This window comes from Ursus maritimus, unplaced genomic scaffold (genome assembly GCF_017311325.1).
Source record: "Ursus maritimus isolate PB19 unplaced genomic scaffold, ASM1731132v1 scaffold_21, whole genome shotgun sequence".
In the NCBI taxonomy this organism is placed as follows: domain Eukaryota; kingdom Metazoa; phylum Chordata; class Mammalia; order Carnivora; family Ursidae; genus Ursus; species Ursus maritimus.
Window position 1 is genome coordinate 53,354,380 of NW_024424564.1, and position 18,061 is coordinate 53,372,440.

General features: G+C 50.5%; 2 long non-coding RNA genes across 3 annotated transcripts in view; one reads left to right on the top strand and one right to left on the bottom strand.

Moving 5' to 3' along the window:
• The first annotated feature begins 1,679 nt into the window (after positions 1-1,679).
• On the top strand, positions 1,680-17,246 carry LOC121104451. Its single transcript, XR_005836793.1, has 2 exons — positions 1,680-1,754; positions 12,965-17,246. It is a non-coding gene; the product is annotated as an uncharacterized LOC121104451 (long non-coding RNA).
• LOC121104450 overlaps positions 14,855-18,061 on the bottom strand; it is a 5,768-nt gene continuing 2,561 nt past the window's right edge. The window contains exons 1-2 of one of the 2 annotated variants that reach the window (XR_005836791.1): positions 17,769-18,038; positions 14,855-16,215 (exon numbers count right to left, since the gene is read on the bottom strand). This is a non-coding gene — a long non-coding RNA (uncharacterized LOC121104450). Of the gene's footprint in view, positions 16,216-17,768; positions 18,039-18,061 lie in introns of those variants that run through there. The other variant, XR_005836792.1, reaches the window with a different exon arrangement.

The following is an 18,061-nucleotide window of genomic DNA, read 5'->3' on the forward strand; positions in this document are numbered from 1 at the left end:
GGAGGCTCCCAGGGAGAATCTTTTTCTTGGGCTTTTCCAGCTTCTAGAGGCACCCACATTCCTTGGCTTATGGCCCCTTCCTCCATCTTCAAAAAGAAGAGACATTACATCTCTCTTTCGCTGACCACAGCTGGGCCAGGGTCTCCATTTTTAAGGGTTTATATCATTAGATTGGACCCAAGTGGATAATCCAGGATGCTGTCCCCGCTCTAGGCCCTTAACTTCATCCACCTGCAACATGGATTTGGACTGTTCGGGGTTTGTTGCTGGAGCAAAAGCCTGAGCAAATTCCTGCTGGAGGCTTTACTGGCCCCAGCTTTTGTGTCCTGCCGGGACGGAGGTTCTGGGAGCTCAGGCAGGTTCTCTGCTCAACCAAGAACTGCTTTTCCTACTTCAACCCCACAGGGTAGGCAGGGTGGGCACTATTATCCCTATTTTACAGGTGGGCAAACTGAGGCCCAGAGAGGCTGGATAACTTGCTTAAGGCCATACAGCTGGCAAGGGGCAGGGCTGACCCTTGGTAACGGCTAGACCCTAAATCCAGGGCTCCATGGGGCCTGCCACCTGCCTCTAGGAATACAGACTTCCCTGGCTCTCCCTTAACCACAGCCCTTGTTTCTTTCCAGAAGGGTGGTGGGCTTTTTTGCCTCTTTCCCAGAACAGGCAGGCTGCTCTCAGGGACAGAAAGGCCACAGGCCAGCCCTTGGCAGGGGGGCTTGTGTGAGTGTGGAGGGATCTTGGTGCCTCCCCAGGCGGCAGGGCCTCTAGGGCAGCTTGCATGTTGGGAGGGTGAAGGCGTGGAGGTCAAAGGACCAGTCTGTCTGTCCTGGCGGGAATGGCTGCTGCTCTTCCTGGTCCAGCCCCCCACCGAGGGCCTTTGGACGTCTCTCTCCTTTGCACCAGCACAAGGCAGCAACCTGAGCAATGCAGAGTTGCTCTGAATAAGGAAATGAGGAAGAGAATGTTCCTGGGGCAGCCTCTGAAAATGGGGTGACACTCGCTACGCAAAGTCAGGCAAGGGTGTGCACCCCAAGGCAGGGAGCGCGCAGGGGGCATGGTCGGCATTCCCTCCAGGCCGCCTGCTGCAGCCAATCCCACCGGGCCTGGGCCTGGCACGGGAGGAGTTAAGCTGCCGCGGGCACCCTGGCACACGGAGCTGCCCAGAATGTCCGGCTCCCCACCCCCACGGCTTTTCTTCCTTTTTGCCTTTTTCCTTCTTAATTAATCATACGCTGCTGCCCAATTTAAATATGGAAATGCCCAGGCCCTGGCAATGCAATTCTTCCCGAGGCCGGGCAGGCTGTCCGGCCCTGGGCTGCGGGGAGCATCGTGGCATCGCCTCCTTTCTGGTGTGTGTGAAATTATGTGCACAAAAGGCGTCTCCTTATCTGAGTGTGTGAACTAAATAAATAAATAAGGGCTTTTGTTTGTTCGCCGGCTCCTGCACATGACTGTTTTGACTAAACCGCCCGTGTTGTCTGTGCCTTTATGGGACTCAGGAGAGGGGCCGGGGGCGGGGGTGGGGGGGGCGGCCGCCGGGCATCTGGGCCTCTCCCTCCCCGGGCACCGCCAGAGCCCGCACCCCTCCCCGCACACACCCTCGCCGGAAAGTTCCCCTGCCCGGGCCGGGCTCCCAGGCAGCTGGCACCGTGCCAGGCTCGCCGCCGAGCGCGGGCAGCGGGGTGGGGCGAGCGGAGGCGGCGCCGAGGACGTGGCCGGGCGCCCCGGGCGCGAGCCGGACCGAGGCCCGGAAGGTGAGGGCACCCCGGGTGGGCGCAGGGTGGGCACTGGGCGGCAGGCAGGCGGGGCAGCGGGTCCGAGTGGGCCGGAGGGGGGGTGGTGGAGAGCGGCAGGGGGGGTGGGGGCACAAAGCCGGGCAGTGCCAGGCGACGCCGCCGCCCCGGCCTCCCTCCCTCCGGGGCCGGGCTCGCGGGGAGGCCGCGCGTGCATGGGGCCGGGGCAGGCCGTGGCCGGAGGAAGGCCGCGCGAGCGAGGCGAGGCGGGGCCCAGGGCTGTCAAGGAGAAAAACATCCCAAGGCCTGCAAATTGCTGCTCTCAGCTTTTTTTTTTTTTTTTCCTCCTCCTGCTTGGGAGGGGAAAAAAAAAAAAAAGCAGCGTTTCCTCTGGAGGCGGATGCAAGAAGGATGCAGACTTTTAACCATCTCCTGCACCCGGGCCTTCCCCAGCAGCATCCAGGCCCAGCCCCGGCACCGGGGCATCCAGGGAGGGCGGGATGTAAGGGCGCCAGATGCCTTGTTCTGGGAGATGCTGGAAAGCAAAGCCCCTGGGCATCCCCGGCCAGAAGCGGGGCCCGGTGCGGGGGGTGTGAGGACCGGAGGTCATGGGGCACGTGGTGTGCCGCGTGGGCGGGCACGGTGGCCTCGGGCGCCGCGGTCACCTATGCTTGGTGGCTTTGTGTCTCGGTGTTGAGCAGGGTGTCCGGGCACGGCGCTGGGCATCGTGTCTTGGTTCTCCCTGACTTGGGGCCTTCAGCCATTCTGGGATCCTGGGCCTTTCTCATGACCAATTTTTGTGTTTAAAAAATAATATGGAAAGTTTTCTGGTGTCTGGTGGGGGCTTCACATGCCGTGGGTTGAGGGCAGGACTTAAGAAATGGATTCTAGAGTGAGGGAGGCGATCTGGTCCCTGGAGGAGCAGCAGGCAAGCTCCCAGGGTAGAAGGAGAGGCGCGTTGCCCTCAGGGAGTGAGGATTCTATGTGGGGCGTGGTGGCAGGAGCTGATGGGATGGTGGTCCTGGGAGGCACAGTGCCTGTCTAGGGCCCATGAATGTGTTTTGATTTTCACGTCTTTTAAAATCAGAAGAAAACGATGACTATAGTAATAATGAATATGTAATGATGAATTCAGCCTGGATTATACTCGTCTTTATACCAAAGCCGTCATAAAGTCCCCTATTCAATATGTACGGAGGAAGGCACCATGAAAGCAAAGGTGTTGGGGGCCGTGAAAGTCATAATGGGCCCCTAGGCTGGTCCAGTCTGTCCCGGGACAAAGGGTCGGATGTCTGGCTCCAGGGAGGCCTCTGGGGGCCCTCTGGGGGCCCTGCGTTCCAGGCACTGGGTTGACACAGCCAGCTGTGAAGAGGATCCAGGGCCTTCGTGTGTGTGTGTGTGTGTGTGTGTGTGTGTGTGTGTTCCTGTGCACACGTATGTGTTTATTATAAAGGATTCTCAGGCACATGAGTGTGCAAGACTCCGTTCGAGAGACAGGTGAACACAAGGCTGAGGTCAGGTGTGGCCATGACAGCCTGGTATGCCTGGCCCTTGGGTGCGGGTGGTCACTGGGCCAGGAGCCACCGGGTATCTCCCAGCCATTGTCTCCCTGGGAGGGAGCAGTCTTCGAGGCCCATTCCCAGCCTGGGCCAGTGCTATCCAGTAGATATGGCATGAGCTGTAAACGGAGCCACATCTGTAATTCGACATGTTTGAGCAGCCATGTTTTTTAAAAAGCGCAAATAAGCAGGTGAAATTCACTCTAAAAATAAAATGTATTTTATCTAATATATACGTAATAAAATAGTATATTTCAGTGTGGAATTAATATGAAATTATTAATGAGGTTTTTTTTTTCCTTTTTTTCTAATACTGAGTCTTTGAAATCCAGAGTGTATTTTTCACATACATCTCCGTTTGGATGGACTTCCTGAGTTTCAGAGCTTCCACACGTGGCATTACGGTGCAGGGCTGCTATATTGGGCAATGCTGGTTTAGCAGGTCTCCATGCCCCCCCCACCCCAGAGTTGGGGAGACTGGTTTTTCTGCTTCTTTTTTTGCGGGTGGCCCTTCTTGGTCAGGGTCAAGGACACTTGCAGTGGCTAGTCAGGCCCCCAGCATCCCTGAGCTGAAAGAATGGGTGTTGGGGCTGCAAGCTTCCAGGATGAGGGGGGACTGCTGGAAAGGGTTTCTTCGGCCATGCTCCCAGACGCCAGGGGGACGGTACAAAGGGCTGGCTTCAGGGTACAATAGTGGGGCGGTTAGTCACAGTGCCGGGCAGCGGGCAGCCACACAGAGCTCCCTGTGTCTGTGCCTGGCCGGGCTGGGCCCTGCAGCCCGGTTTCCCCTGCTGGTTTCCCATCTCTGCCCGTGGCCTTTTGTTTGCACCCCTCCCTACTCCCCGATTAACCCCCTGCTCCCCGTTGCCTACCTGGCTGCCCAGCTGGGGCATCCTGACTAAGCTCTGGTTTCCATCAGCCAGCCTGGCCAGAGCCAAGCCCCTTCTAGAAGCAGAGCTTGGGCCTGCATGATTTCATTGGCGTCTCTTGGGAGAGAGGTGTCGGAACAGCTCCGTCACTGTGGCTATGCAGGGTTTGTGCGGCTCGAGGAGAGGTTTTCGTCTGAGTGTGATAGCCGTGTGTGCCCGCTCCCCACTGAAACATCCCATCAGCGTTTGAGAGCATTCCCCATGCAAGGGCCAGGCCTCGCTGGAAACAATGAAAAGCCAAAACTGTGAAAAATTAAGGAGTGGCCCGGAAGCTGGCGCCTGCACGGCACATCTTAAAGTGAACAGACTGATATAAATATTTTAATCCTGTGCATAGATGATGGATAAGATAAAATAAATTAGTCATGTCCCAGCCGTGTCTGGGGACCCTCGGGAAGCAGGACTCCCATCAGCATCTGTGCCATGGTAGTTCTCACCGAAGTCTCCCTCCTGGGTTTGCAATCTCAGTGGCTCCAAGATGGATTTGGCTGTTTGTTGTGACTTGACAGTTAAATTATTAACACGTGGAGAAGGTAACCGCCCTCCCGAAGGTAGAGAGCACGGTGAGCAGTCTCTCTCTTTTTAATTAAAAATTATCTGTGCAGAGATTCTGCACGTCGGATTTACTTTGCAAAATTAAAGCGGCATGTGTTTTTATTTTAGAAGGCAGGGATGGTTTGCTGTGCCCTGTGTGAGGAGAAGTGAAAGAAAGGGTCTTTTGAAAAGGTGCCCATCTACTCACAGCTTAAAAATTCCAAGTGCCAGACGTTTCCCTTGGAGGAAATAAATGTCTCCCATGTATTCATCTTACCTGTTGATTACATTTTATAATTATTTGTTTTAAATAATTTAATCCTTGCCTGAACCTGGAGGTGTCTTCGGAATATAAAAAGCCTAGGTTTGTCGACACCTCTGTGTTAAAAAAAATCACTGCACGCCTGATCCGGGCCCGGTCCGCTCTCCGGACCGCACACAGGTCCACGCACTACAGCTCACCCCACTGCCGCCTTCCAAAAACAAGTGGTGGAAGACGTATGTTCAGCTCACATCATTTTGTTCTGATTTATTTTAAACCAGTTAAGATGATTTTAGCACAAAGAGTGGTGTATCTTACTTGCTTTCTGAGAGCCATTGGATTTTCAAGCTGGAGTACAAAAATTTTTTTCCCCCAAAATCCAAATTTAGAAATTGCCTTTTAGAGTAGAAGACAGCTTGCTGGTTCGCCTTTTAACTCGCTGTGAAAGAAAGAGACTTTAGATCAAATACACTGGATTCGTAGATTTGCTCCCATCCGTTGTTATCAAGGGGCGAGAAATGGCCCCCTTTTAAAAAATTAAGATGAGAAAAGGCGTGTTCCCACACGGGCATCATGAGCTCTTCTGGGGTGAACTCCAGCCCCAGAGGTTCCACAGACATGTACGTGAGTCATCATCCTACGCATGTTTTTTTCCTTCCCAGGGGGAGTGTAGCATTCGGTTCTCATGTCTCCCCGTGACAAAGACAGTCCCAGCCCGGCTGAGGCCCCCGTGCACGGGTCCCAGGGCGACCCACACCTCTCAAGTATAAACAGACGCTGGGCAAATACCAGTATTTTAAAACAAACCCAAGAAAATCTTCCCTAATTGTGGTTCCGCCCTAGCCACTGGCACCACCTCCAGTAATGGAAAAAAAAAAAATTGGAATAACGGGAAACACAGCCGATCCCCCGGGGAGAACATCTCCCCCGCAGGAAGGTACCGGGATGAGGTGTGGAAACAGCTGTGGACACATGGGAGCCTCTGTTCCCGTCCTGGGGCTCTTCGCTTCTCCAAGCCTGTTTCCCAGACTTAAAAGGAGAAGAACAGTGTCCATCCGAGCCCACGGTCAAGGGCTGTTGCAGGACTACTACCACGGCAGCCAGTATTTGCACAGCAAAGCTGCCCAGTTTCATTTTCTGTTTGAAAGTGTTTTTCTAAAGGGGAAAGTGCTTGAGCCACGTGAACGGCTGTTATCATCTTAGCAACTTCTCCGGCAATATATGATTATTACTGTTGATGTTAAACTCCTACCTATTTCACAGTGATTCATTTCATTCTGGTCATGAATTCCATCTACTTGACTTACAATAAATATAGTGTTATCAGTAATACCATCCTTTTCTGAGTATGCAAGCAACATATGCTCATCGCAGAAAACTTGGAAAATACAGAAGAAAGCAAGTAAGGGGAAAATTGTTCATCCGAGTCCCCACGGAAGCTCGGTCGCATTTCCAGGATTTCCTTCCAGGCCTTCGTCACCGCCGCCAAGGCAATTCTCGTACGCACCTATTTTCAGAATAACTCGGTGACTTCTCGAGTCCTCTCTAGACTGCTGTTCTTCAGCGGCAACTCCTCCCTGGCCTCCAGGCTGTCTCCTTCAGGCAGGCCCCCGTGCAGGGTAGAAATGGACCTTGGGCTCCACAGCCCCCAGCCTTCCTCCCCAACCGTCCTGGGAGCCATGTCAGGACAGGCCAGACAGACGGCCAATACGGCCCGATGGCAGAGCCCCGGCTGACTCAGGGTGTCGGAGGAAAGGGGTGAAGGGCCTAAGACACAGCCCCTGGCAAGGCCCAGGCTGCAGAGATGGGGGAGAGCCAGGCTTGGCCTTCTCGGTGCAGGACAGGGCAAGGGGGCAGAAGGACAGGAGTGGGCACCGTGCAGCCTGGGGGAAGGGGTGAAAAAGCAGGCCTGAGTTCTGGATTCTCGGCAAAGAAAGCCGCTGGAGCCAAATCACTCCTTAGACACGCAAAGTTTCATCAGAACTGTTGAGATAATGTTTCCAAGGTGCTCAGCTTTATGGTCCTGACTTAAAACCACCACGCGGTGGGGGGTTCGTGCCAAGCAGCTGGGTAGGCAGAAATAGGCCAGCACTTTAGTGCAAGGGCACAATTGCCAAACGTGTGTCGCAATCAGGTATGTGCCTCGGCTGGTCCCGCAAATCCGCCCGGCCTCCGGAGGGGGACACACTGATTCCCATATTGCTTTCTGGGGCAACTGTGATCCGGAGGAAATTCTAGCATTTCCAAGTTCATTTCTGATAGGATAAATGGAGTCTACGAGGTCGACCTTAAGCCCCGCTTAGAAGAATGCACCCTTCGACACCGTAACAGCAGATCATTAGAGATTTATTCATAACACACATTGCAGACAGACTTCGCAGGCAAGGCCATTGGTGGTCACGTTAGTTACAGCAGAGAAATATTAGCAAGAAATGAAATTTGGAATAATAAGGAACGGTGGCGTAAATTATCACATAACAAAATAATGCAATAGTGTATCCCTGTTAAAATGCTGTTGACAGAGTTTGTAACGGCCTGGGGACGAATGGATACAACATTTCACAAACAGTAAATATGTATGTAAATGATGTCATTGTATGCACATGTTTACTGTTGGGAAGGAAATACAATAGGATATTATTTCTGAACAATGGCATATCGGTGAATTTTCCTTTCTGCGTGTATTTTATGCTTGAATTATTTATATTTTATGCTTACTGCTTAAATGATCTCTGTCTTAAATATCTATCTTTACATTACTTGGGCTTTAGATCTTGCTGTCCCTTCTCTAAACACACGGTATTTTTATAAGCAGAAAAGAAATAATTTTTAAAGGCTTGTGAATAGAAATATAGACAAATGACATATTTTCCTTCAGTAGTTGTGGCTAGACGGCATGTAGCAGAAATATTCGTTAGACCAACAAATATGTATAGTAAGTAAATATTATTCGTTTCTTATAAAAGATTTATACCTTGATAGCTTCTTAATCAAACACTACACGGGGTTGCTAACCAAGCATACATACTTGCACAACCAGGGCATAAAAATCTCAATTCAGATTTTGTGTGAACCTAAGGAGAAATATTTCTGCCCCCTCGGCGACAGCATCAGGAAGGGGCAACAAGCATTCTTGTTCTTCTTGGTTGGATACTTGGTCCCATACTTGGTCTAACCACCTATGGTTAGACCCTGTGCTTGACTGGGGGCTTGAGCTTTCTGTTTCTACCGCTTGGCAATTTAAAAGGTTCTTCAAGTTCCTATCTGGAGAAGCAGATAGATTTTGGATTCATCACCCCAGATGATAAACTGTGGTCTTTGGGTGGAAAGCTTGGCATATTTATACTCATTATTTGCCTTTGCAAAAAGAAAGAAAACACTTTTCTTCCGCCCGGCTGCAGTTTGCAGGACTTCCATATCTCAAAACACTATTCTGCAGTCTAAAGACACCTGCTGATTGACAGCTGGAGACGCAGGGGAGCATCTCGTGTCAAGACACGAGGCGAGGATTTTCTTTTTTAACCACAGTGCGACAGGATTTTGTGATGTCGAAAAATCAGTCCACTTTTCCATCTCAAATGCCTTAGCAAGTGTCATTTTTTCCCCCCGTAAAATGAATTTCCAGGACCAGCAGTGTTGGGAAGGGTAGAATCTTTAAAACGCGGGGGTCTGGGAAGTAACGCAATGCCCCCGTCGGCTTGAAAGGCCCGGTGGGGCGCGCTCAGAGGGACCCTGAGCAGGGGGCCACATGGCTCAGGTGAGCCGGGACCTGCAGGGACCCGCGAGGACCCGCCGGCCTTCCGCAGAGTAACCCCCCTCCAGGCCCCAGGTCGGCCCCGCGTCTGGGCCTGGCGGGCACAGCCTCAGTTTCCCCGGCTGCCTCTGCCTATGGGGAAGCCGGCGGGAAGGGGTCTGCACGCGGTAGGCCCTGCCGGCCGGGGAGGCGCTCGGCTGGGAGGTCCCGCCGGCCTCCGGGGCGCGACCCTCTAATCCGCTTTAGTCAATATATTGTGCACTTTACTTCGGCAAAGTAAACAGGGCTGGCGAACAAAGCGGCGGCCGCCCGGCCCGCGACTCCCTGACCCCGGGGTCGCGCCCTTTGTTCGCCCTCAGTGGGGCCGCCCCACCGCCCGCCGCGGCTAATTGGGGCGCGTGCCGCCGCCGCCGCCGCCGCCGCCGCCGCGAACCCCGGCCCCTGCTCGGACCCGCTTCGGCCCCGGAGGCGGACCCCAGATCCCGGCTCCTGGCTGGGACCCGGACCCGGAGGCGGACCCCAGACCCCCAGCCCCCGGCGCGCACTCAGACCCCGGACCCTGGCTTGGCCTGGAACTCGGACCTAGGCCCGGACGCGGACTGAGACCCGGATCCCGGACCCCAGACCCCAGCTCGGCTCAGGACTCGGAACCGGATCTCTGCCCTCCGCAGACCCGGCCGCGGCCTCCAACTCAGATTCCAGGCCTCGGTTCGGACCCCGGACCCCGCCCTGCCGCGCAGTGGACCGGATCCCCAGCCCAGGTCGACCCGGCCGCAGTCTCAGACTTCAGGCTCTGCTCTGCGCGGGATGCGGACCCCAGGCCCCAGATCCGCTGCCGACCGGCCCCGCCCCGGCCCGCGCGGACCCCGCCCGAGGTCCTGCGCCGAGAACCCGAGGGCTGCCTGGTGGAGGCGCTCGCAGGCCTCCCCTCCACCCACCAGAGCTGGGTGCGGGCACAGTCGTGTCCCCCTCCCCAGCCCGGACTCTGGCACCCCGGGCTGCACGAGACTAGCCCCGGTTGCCTGCTGAGCCTGGTCCGCGGACAGACCCTAGGCAGCCACTACGGCCACGTGGGTACCTGTCCCCCTGGGGGAAGGGCCCCAACACCCCAACAGGAGACACCTCTAGGCAGGACCCTTTAGGCTAGGTGGAGGTGCAGAGAGGAGAGGTGTACTGTGCCTTGTTTTTCTTTCTTACTCTTTATTTCTGCTGGGAATCCGGCAGATGGGAAAGAAAATGAGATCCAGGGAAGCAGAATTCATATGTGAGGGAAAATAGGAACCTTCAGACCCTTCTCCAGCTCGTGCAGTCTGTCCCCCACCAGGCCTCACGACCTCTCCGGAGTCTGCGGGTGGCTCTAGGTAAGGCTGCGAATGTGGAGGTGTTCGTAAGGCAGTTGACCCTAACGTGGGGCCTTGGCCAGTCCATGTCCTCTGTGTTCTTCGTTTTTCCTTCAAATTCTGGACAAGGTTATACTTTTTATCCCAGAAAGCTTTTGAGATTTAGCTCCTTGTAACTTTTTTTTTTTTTTAGATTTTTGTCTGTTTTTTAAAAAGCACTTTCTCCTGTGCTTAGGTGCAGAAGGGAAAGAGAAAGGAGTCTTGGAAGACTCTGCCTTGGAAGAGGAGCGGAGTGGCCTCTAGTTCTTGCTCAAGCCGGGCCCACTCCTCCTTCATTTCATGGCTGCATTCCCTTGGCTTTGCTACGGAGACGCTCTCTTAAATGTTACATTTGTTTCTGAGCAGGTTGTTTGTGGGGTGGAACGTTCTAACTTGGAATTTGGCTTCGGGAAGGTTTGGTGTCCTGGAGTCGCAGGCCATGCCTTACTGTTGTGAGGACGGAGCTGAGCCGGGGGGTCCTGCGTGCGTGCGAGCTGGCAGCGAGGCAAGTGCTAGGGCACATTTCCATAAGTGGTGCGGGTCTCTTCGGGAAAGGGAAGCCCCCCGGAGACATGCCCTGCTAGGCTCACCTTCCATTGTACGATTTCCTAAAGAACCCAGTTTCTTCTCTTTATCCCCTTCCTCGTTGGTGGTCCCCCACCACTGCAGCACCTACCTGTCCTTTCTCTGTTCTGAGGAGCAGTAAGTTCATCTGATCAGCCTCCGTGTGCCCCTGCAGAATGCTGATGTCTAGCCCCGGGCCCCTGGACACCCCTCCGGGAGAGAACTGCCACAGTGAGCCTCTCCGCAGGCAGCCAGGCGTCAGTGGTCCTTGCTGATGCGGGATTTGCAGATTTTCCCAGGCCGTCCTGGTCACCTGCTTGGCCCTTTCCATCGAAACGACTGGCATGGGCCTCCAGGTTCGCAGAGGGCAGAAAGCCGGGGGAAGGCTCAGGTGCGGCTCAGAGCCACCCTGGCTGTGTGGCTGGGGAGACCCGGCTCCCAGGGTGCCACCCTCCGCCCCCAGCAGAAAGGGTGGTAGACAGAGAACATCACAAGCCCTGAGCTCAGGCGAGGCTGCTTTGTTACCAGGACTTTGGCAGGCCCAGCGGCAAGCCTTGTGTCTGCGATCATACACCGGAGGTAGCTCATCCCAGCCCAGATCTGAGGGGGAGAGCAGGATACCCCTGGCTGGGAAGGGCGGACGCCTCAGAGGACCGAATATGGCTGCAGGGCTGGGGGATCGCCAGAGCTGGCCAGCTTAGGGCACTTCTGGGACCCAGATTTCAATGGGGCTCTGTTTTTCCTGGGAACGGTTCTTACCTATAAAATGAGCCTATGTGTGTGTGAGTAGGAAGAGGTGGGTGGTGATGTTTAAGGAAAAGAAAGAAAGAAAGAAAGAAAGAAAGAAAGAAAGGAAGAAAGAAAAAAAAAAAGAAAGAAAGAAAGAAAGAAAGAAAGAAAAGCCAAAATAACAAAGTAGCATGTGTGCCTTAGGGCCCCAGGTCTGGGCAGTATCAGGCCAAGAGTCTGTTCCACCCACTTGGGCCTCAGTTTCCCTGGCCTATAGGGAGGTACGATAATGTTTGTTTTGTCTTCCTCCCGGGTTTTGAGGCTCCGGTGAGACAGACAGAGGAGAGCGCTGTGTGAATTATGAAGCGCTTGCTGCATACACGCGAGGTGCCGTCCTTACGAGCGTAGGACAAACCCCCTGCTCTAAGGCTCTAAGCGACTCCTGTGGTACCCGGGCCCAGACCACAGGCTCCGGCTGTTTCTGAAGGGTATCGAAACTCTCTGCATTAGCTATAAGAAAGACGCGTGGGCCAAGCATGGTGAGAAACCGAGTAAGATAAAGAACGTCCTCGCCCCCTCAAGGCCTCTGGACAGGACACCAAGATGGCCCCCAACTGGGGGGATTGGATTTGACGGTTTGGAGACCCTCCTCCTTCTGGCACGGATGCCCGAGAGCCCTGAATGTGGATCCCAGAGTCCAAGCCCAGACTCTGTCTGCAGCCATGCCCAGCCAGGCTAGGGTAAGGGTCTGAGGGGTCCAAACCCCAGCCCAGCCCACAAAACGTGACCTCCTCTCAGAGGGATCCAGCCCCCGTGGCTCCCAGAGATGCGGCCGCAGAGAGCACATCTCAACCCCGGCCCCTTGCCTCACTCCCCAGTGCTGGCCTTGCCGCTTTTGTCCTAATGACAAAGAATGAGGTCGGCTTGGTTTGCCATCCACAAATCACGATTTATTCCGGGCAAAGACTTTCTGTGTCTGAGATCGGTCCTTGTTATCTGCAGCGGGTTCTGTTTGCACTGGCTGTGGGTGTTCGCACATGTGTAATGAAAAAGGAAGTGGCCCAAAGTCAATTCCGGGGCGGCCGGCCCATTGCCTGGTGTAGGGGCTCTCCAGCAGGACCGCGAATCAGCTCCACGCTGTAGGGCAGCAAAACTTGTACTCCTATATACACACGCACACGCATGCACACACACACACTCACGCACACACCCACACACAAAGGCAAGTGCGTGCACATGCGCGCACAAACGTATCCCAGGATATCCTCGTGTTGTTACCATTTAATGTTCTAATTTTAAATTTTGAGGCACCAACTGGCTGTCTTAAGAGGCTCATTCAGCCTGTCTGCCTTGGAGCTATTTTATTTACAAGTCTTTGCGTGGCGTCAAAGGGCTCTGTGTTTCTTGCAGACCGGGTTCGGGTGGTTGAGTGTTTTGGTTTTTGGCCACAGCTGGTTACTTTTTCCGAATCTGTAGATCCAGGTGTGCTTTGAGGAGTTTTGTTTTGTTTTTTTTTCCCAGCAAGAGAAGTTTCCCAGTGAGCCTTGGAGCTGTCCTAGAAGTTGCCAGCATCCTACGTGTGAGAGACTGTCAGTTTAGGGTTTGTCGGTGTGCGGGAAGGAGGCAGCAGTCACTCCTCCTAGACAAGAAGATGCAAAAGGGGCCACCTTGGAAGCAGGATCACGTAGCAAATTGAGAATCCCGAGTTGAAAAGCTGGTCAATGGAAAGATACTAGCGAAGGCGCGAGCGCTGGGAGATGGTTAGGAATCTCCGAGCCTCGAGGAGAACCAAGTCTGCGCGCGTCTCTCCTTATTTTGAAATATTCTTAAAATACAGGTTCCTCGTGTAAAAATTATGTCGACTCGTATTGTCAAGATCAATGCCACCCCTTACCCGATTGCTTACATTACCACTTTCTTTTGGTTAAGAGAAATGAACTTCATGTCCTTTTAATATTAGGAATTACACCAAAATTTGCTCTATAAATAGCAAGAAACAAGACAGACCAAAAACGCCGGTTTGAGTATTTTTCTTTGCAGTCATTAAATAGTGTCTTGTCCTGCAGTGGTAAATTTAGCTAAAACATTTCTTGACATTTTCTGTAGAAAGGGCATAGATGAAAAAGCCAGCTTTAACCTTGTCTTTGTGTTAGCCAGACCTAAAAGCTAGGATATTTAGACCCATTCAGGAAAATGAAACTGCCAGTATATAAAAAGCAAATTACTTGCCTGTGCCGTGTGAAATCATATTAGATTTTAAGAAAATAAAATGGGAGGATTTCAGTAAGACCAACGAGATCGAATTTGAAACAACTTGAAACGTCCCCTCAAAAATCCCTCTTCTGCATGGGACCACTTTGCTGGCAGCTTGAGTTCTTTGCAATCATTTTAAAGAACGGGTCTGTGAAATCTTGATTTTAAAAAGACGTTCCTGCTGTCCTTTGCAATTTAACAATGAGCCTTTTGAGTTCTAAATCAGGATTTATTTCCTTTCTTTTCTTCTTCTTTATTCTAAGGGCTTATAATTTACCTAGCTCAGTGAGGAACTGCATGGCTAAGAAATGATACTAAAGTTCTCATTTCATCTGGGGGGGGGGAGAAAAAAATTGAGCTGACTTTTGGCAATATTTTAAAAAAATTAAAAATAAACATTTGACAGTTTTTAAAGTTCGAAAGTGCTTTACATGTTTAATAGCTAAAGTCTGCTTAGCTGTGATTCAAAAAGACTACATAGCTACTGAAATAATGACTATTTCAGGCTCCATACAAAGGACTGATAAGCTGCAAAAATATTTCAAATAAATCAAGGCTTTTCAACTGTGAAACGAAGGCATTCCTTGGATATTTGGGGAGAGCAATTCTATTCAGAGTTTCTGATGTTTTTTTCATTTTCATGGAAATAGGTAATTCTGTCTACCAAAAACTGTTAAATTCCCAATCCCAATCTCTCTTTAATTGCTAATACAAATTGGCTATATGTGGCACGCTAAATCCTTTAGGAAAGTGTCAATTTCCCAATTGGTGATGATTCCATTTTAGGGCTTACAGAATTGAACAATTGAAATAAATTCGGTGCCCACTTCTCTTTGAGAGTTAATTTGGATTTTTAAAAACTTTAGTTTGTTCTGTGCTTTTTCTCATTCCTTATATAATTCTGAGGACCTCACTCAGGCATGTGGTGTATACATGTATGACCAGGGTATTGGCCTGTCGTTCGGAATTCATTTTTTCTGATTTGTGTTGTTACTACTTGGGAATGAAAAAGATTCATTGTGATTCTTCATCTGTAAGGGGAAATTTTTGATACCGAATATATGTATTATATACAGTGTATTCATATACATATATATACACACACATATGTATGTATGTATATGTGATCGAACACGTATTTATTGCAGAGTTCTGGTTGTTTTCTCTCTCCTTTTATTTGAAAAAAAAAATTAACCTCTTAAGAGTGCTTTCAGCGTTCTTAGACTTTTTTCTAAATATACATACACAGGTAACACACCATGAAAGGGGAATGCGTGGATTTCTAAAGTGTGTTAAATGTGACAGAACAGCTGCCCACATGTTTCTAAACAGACGTGTGAAGACATGGGTAGGGAGTTCCTGCCCATCAGTCAGGAGAGAGCATGAGGCATGCTACTGACCATCATCGGGGCAGACCCACGAAGTCTGTTCCATGTATATGTATGGATATTTATCTATATTATATATTATATATACATATTTATGTGTGTGTGTGTGTTTTTAAGAAAGAAGATACAGACATGTTCTGCCAGCATGCTGGGGTTTTTTTTGGGGTGGGGTGGCAACTAGTGTAGAGTTCTGCCTTCTGTTTTCTTCCTCCAACATGCTTGTCCTGTAGCTAGAGTTTTATTTCGGTTGCTAGTGAGCTAATGCCGAGGTTGACATGAAATGGGGTGAACGAAAGCGAAAGATTTTGAAAATGCTTCATTACGTTTGCAAGGAAAGAATCCTTTCTGTGGTGCTTGCTCACATTTCCCTCCCCAGCCCGAGACCCTCACTCGATGCTCTTTCCCTTGCTTTACCTGTAGCCACACTAGCAGGCTTCTTTCCCTCGCCCCTTCCTCAACTACCTCCGTAAGAAAAAAAAAATGCTTACGCGAGGTGAATTGATGCCAATGGGTTTGTGCGCAAATCACGGAGAGTACAAATAAAGCCCGCATAAAGTAGGGGTATGCAGTATTACGAAATAGGCAGATAGCAATGCAGTCCCAAACCGGCAGACTACTTTGAGACAAAAGCAACAACAACCAAAAAAAAAAAAAAAAAAAAAAGGGAAAGAAAAAGAAAAAAGAAAAAAATCATAAGCCTGGTTTGCTTTTACACGCAGCACCCAGAGCCTCCGAGTAGTTCCTCAGAGGGCACATTGTCTGGGATGACCGAGGAAGGGCATCTTACCCAGGAGCCGCCACGCTCTGACAATCTCAAGCTTATTGGGCCGGCTTTGGAAACATCATTATTCTTGAGTTGAATGTTCAAAACCCAAGTGAAAATGTAAGTTTTCACTCACACGCATCCTGCTTGCTTTAATTAGATTAAATGCATCTGTTTACTAAGTCCTTGGAATGCCTTGGATACTGACATTTTTTAACTATTCAAAGTCACCGCGTTGAGAAAAGAGACAGTAGACTGGAGTGCCCGCGGCCTTCCTAAGCTGGTCTGAGGCCGGAGGCTGAGCCGGGGGACACAGGGGCTCAGGGGGCAGAGCAGGAAGTCGCCAGCTGCATTCCCATTAGGCTGATCTGGGGAGAAATCAGGAAAAAATAACTGTATAAGGCTGATACTATAAACATCCTGGTATATCGAGAGCCTTCCTAGGACTTATTTTTTTGAGCATCTGACCTTAGGCGTGGTGTGGCCCAGAGGCACAGACCAAGTTCTTCCAGGAAAACTGTCCATCGTTAACACTCACCAGCGAACTCGATCTTCCAGGTTTCTTTTTTGATAATTTGAGCACACTTTTTAATATTACTTACTTTGAAGAATGTAATTTTATAGCAAGTTGGAAAGAGACTTTTAAAAACCAACCTGAATAATGCCCAATGGAATTACCTGAGTGCTATTAGTTTCCTTGAATAAAGCAGAATTTGATTTCTGAATCTGCAACCAAATTATATGTAAATCCTTGCCAAGTATAGAGGGGATTAAAAAAAAGTGTGTGTTCTCAAATATTGTTCTGACTCATCCAATTTCTTGTTTTACCAAATAAAAATTGGGAGGAGGAAAATAGCATTAAATTAACTTATTACTGTGTGTGAGAGCAAGTAAAAAAAAAAATCAGCTAATAAAAAGGTTAGCGAGTCGGTATGATTATACACTGATTTCAGGTGAAAATTACAAAGCTAATATGGTAGCATTTGCTCATCGCCTTCAGTAATGATACAGTTGTCAAATTTGTATTTGTGCCAAATGAACAAAAGTTGTAAGTGGCATAATGTAAGATCATCTCTTTTTCTTTGTGGCTTTTTAAATTCAATGTTTTAACCCACCAATTAATCACAAAACATATATCACATTAGTTATAATATTTATAGTGTTTTAGGGAAGTGATTATAGATTAGAGTGTAGTGGATGGAGGCAGTGTGTGTGTGCGTGCCCGTGTGTGTGAAGGTTATCACAAAGGTACGCACATCTCCAGGGTTTACACTTGGGAACGGTTTTGCGTGAAAATAGTAACCATATATTTATTTTCAAAATCCCTGTTCGATCATTAACCGAGCTTGCTCATTATTTTGGAAAAACAAGGTTTGGTATTAAAACATCCCGAGACATACTGTGTTTAGATGTCTGCATTCAGCCAGTCTCTAAAAGCATTTTCTTGTCCTGGAGTCCCCAAAGTTGCTCAACCACAGAATGTCTAACGTGGTTTTTAAAGCAGTTGAACCACACGGTAGAGATAGGGGGACCGGGGTGTGTGTATGTGTGATGGCAATGGGTTCTTCCTCGGTGTGGCCGGAGCAAGAGGGAGGTGAGAGAGGCTCTGGGCGGCTCTTTCGGACTGCCCGGCACATACTCAGCTTGTAGGAACCTGTTCTCTTACCCCACAGCCCAGGTTGGGGCTAGGAACTGTAATAGGGAAGAAAATTATAAAGGACTCTGCTAGACAGGAGGGATTGTTCTTCTGCCATATTGCCATAACATGGGCACGGCATTCCCGAGATTCAAGCTGCTACAAGGGTGTCCTTTTCTGAGGAAGGAGGAACACAGAATTCCTAGGCTTCCAGCCCTGGACCCCACAGTCCTTGAGTCTGAGAGGGCCACCCTGGACTTTCCTCCGGGAAAGAGTGAAACCCACCCCATTGTGAAGTCACCGCTGCTTGGGCCGTCTCTGCTCTGCCTGTTGTCAGCAGCTGTGAAAAGTGAAAGTTGGTCAGCGGTTCAGTGAAAAGATTAACCGGAAAACATTTCTACTCCATTTTATAAAACTCCATTTTCTCATAGGAGTAAGAAAAGCCGTCCCTAGAAAGAGGCCACAGTCAGAGCCTAACACCCAGGAAAGCCATTTTGGAAAGTTCCTTCATATGTCCTGGACCTTTCCCCTCCCCACAAAACCACGTTTGCCATGGGGCAGGGCGGGGGGGGGGGGGG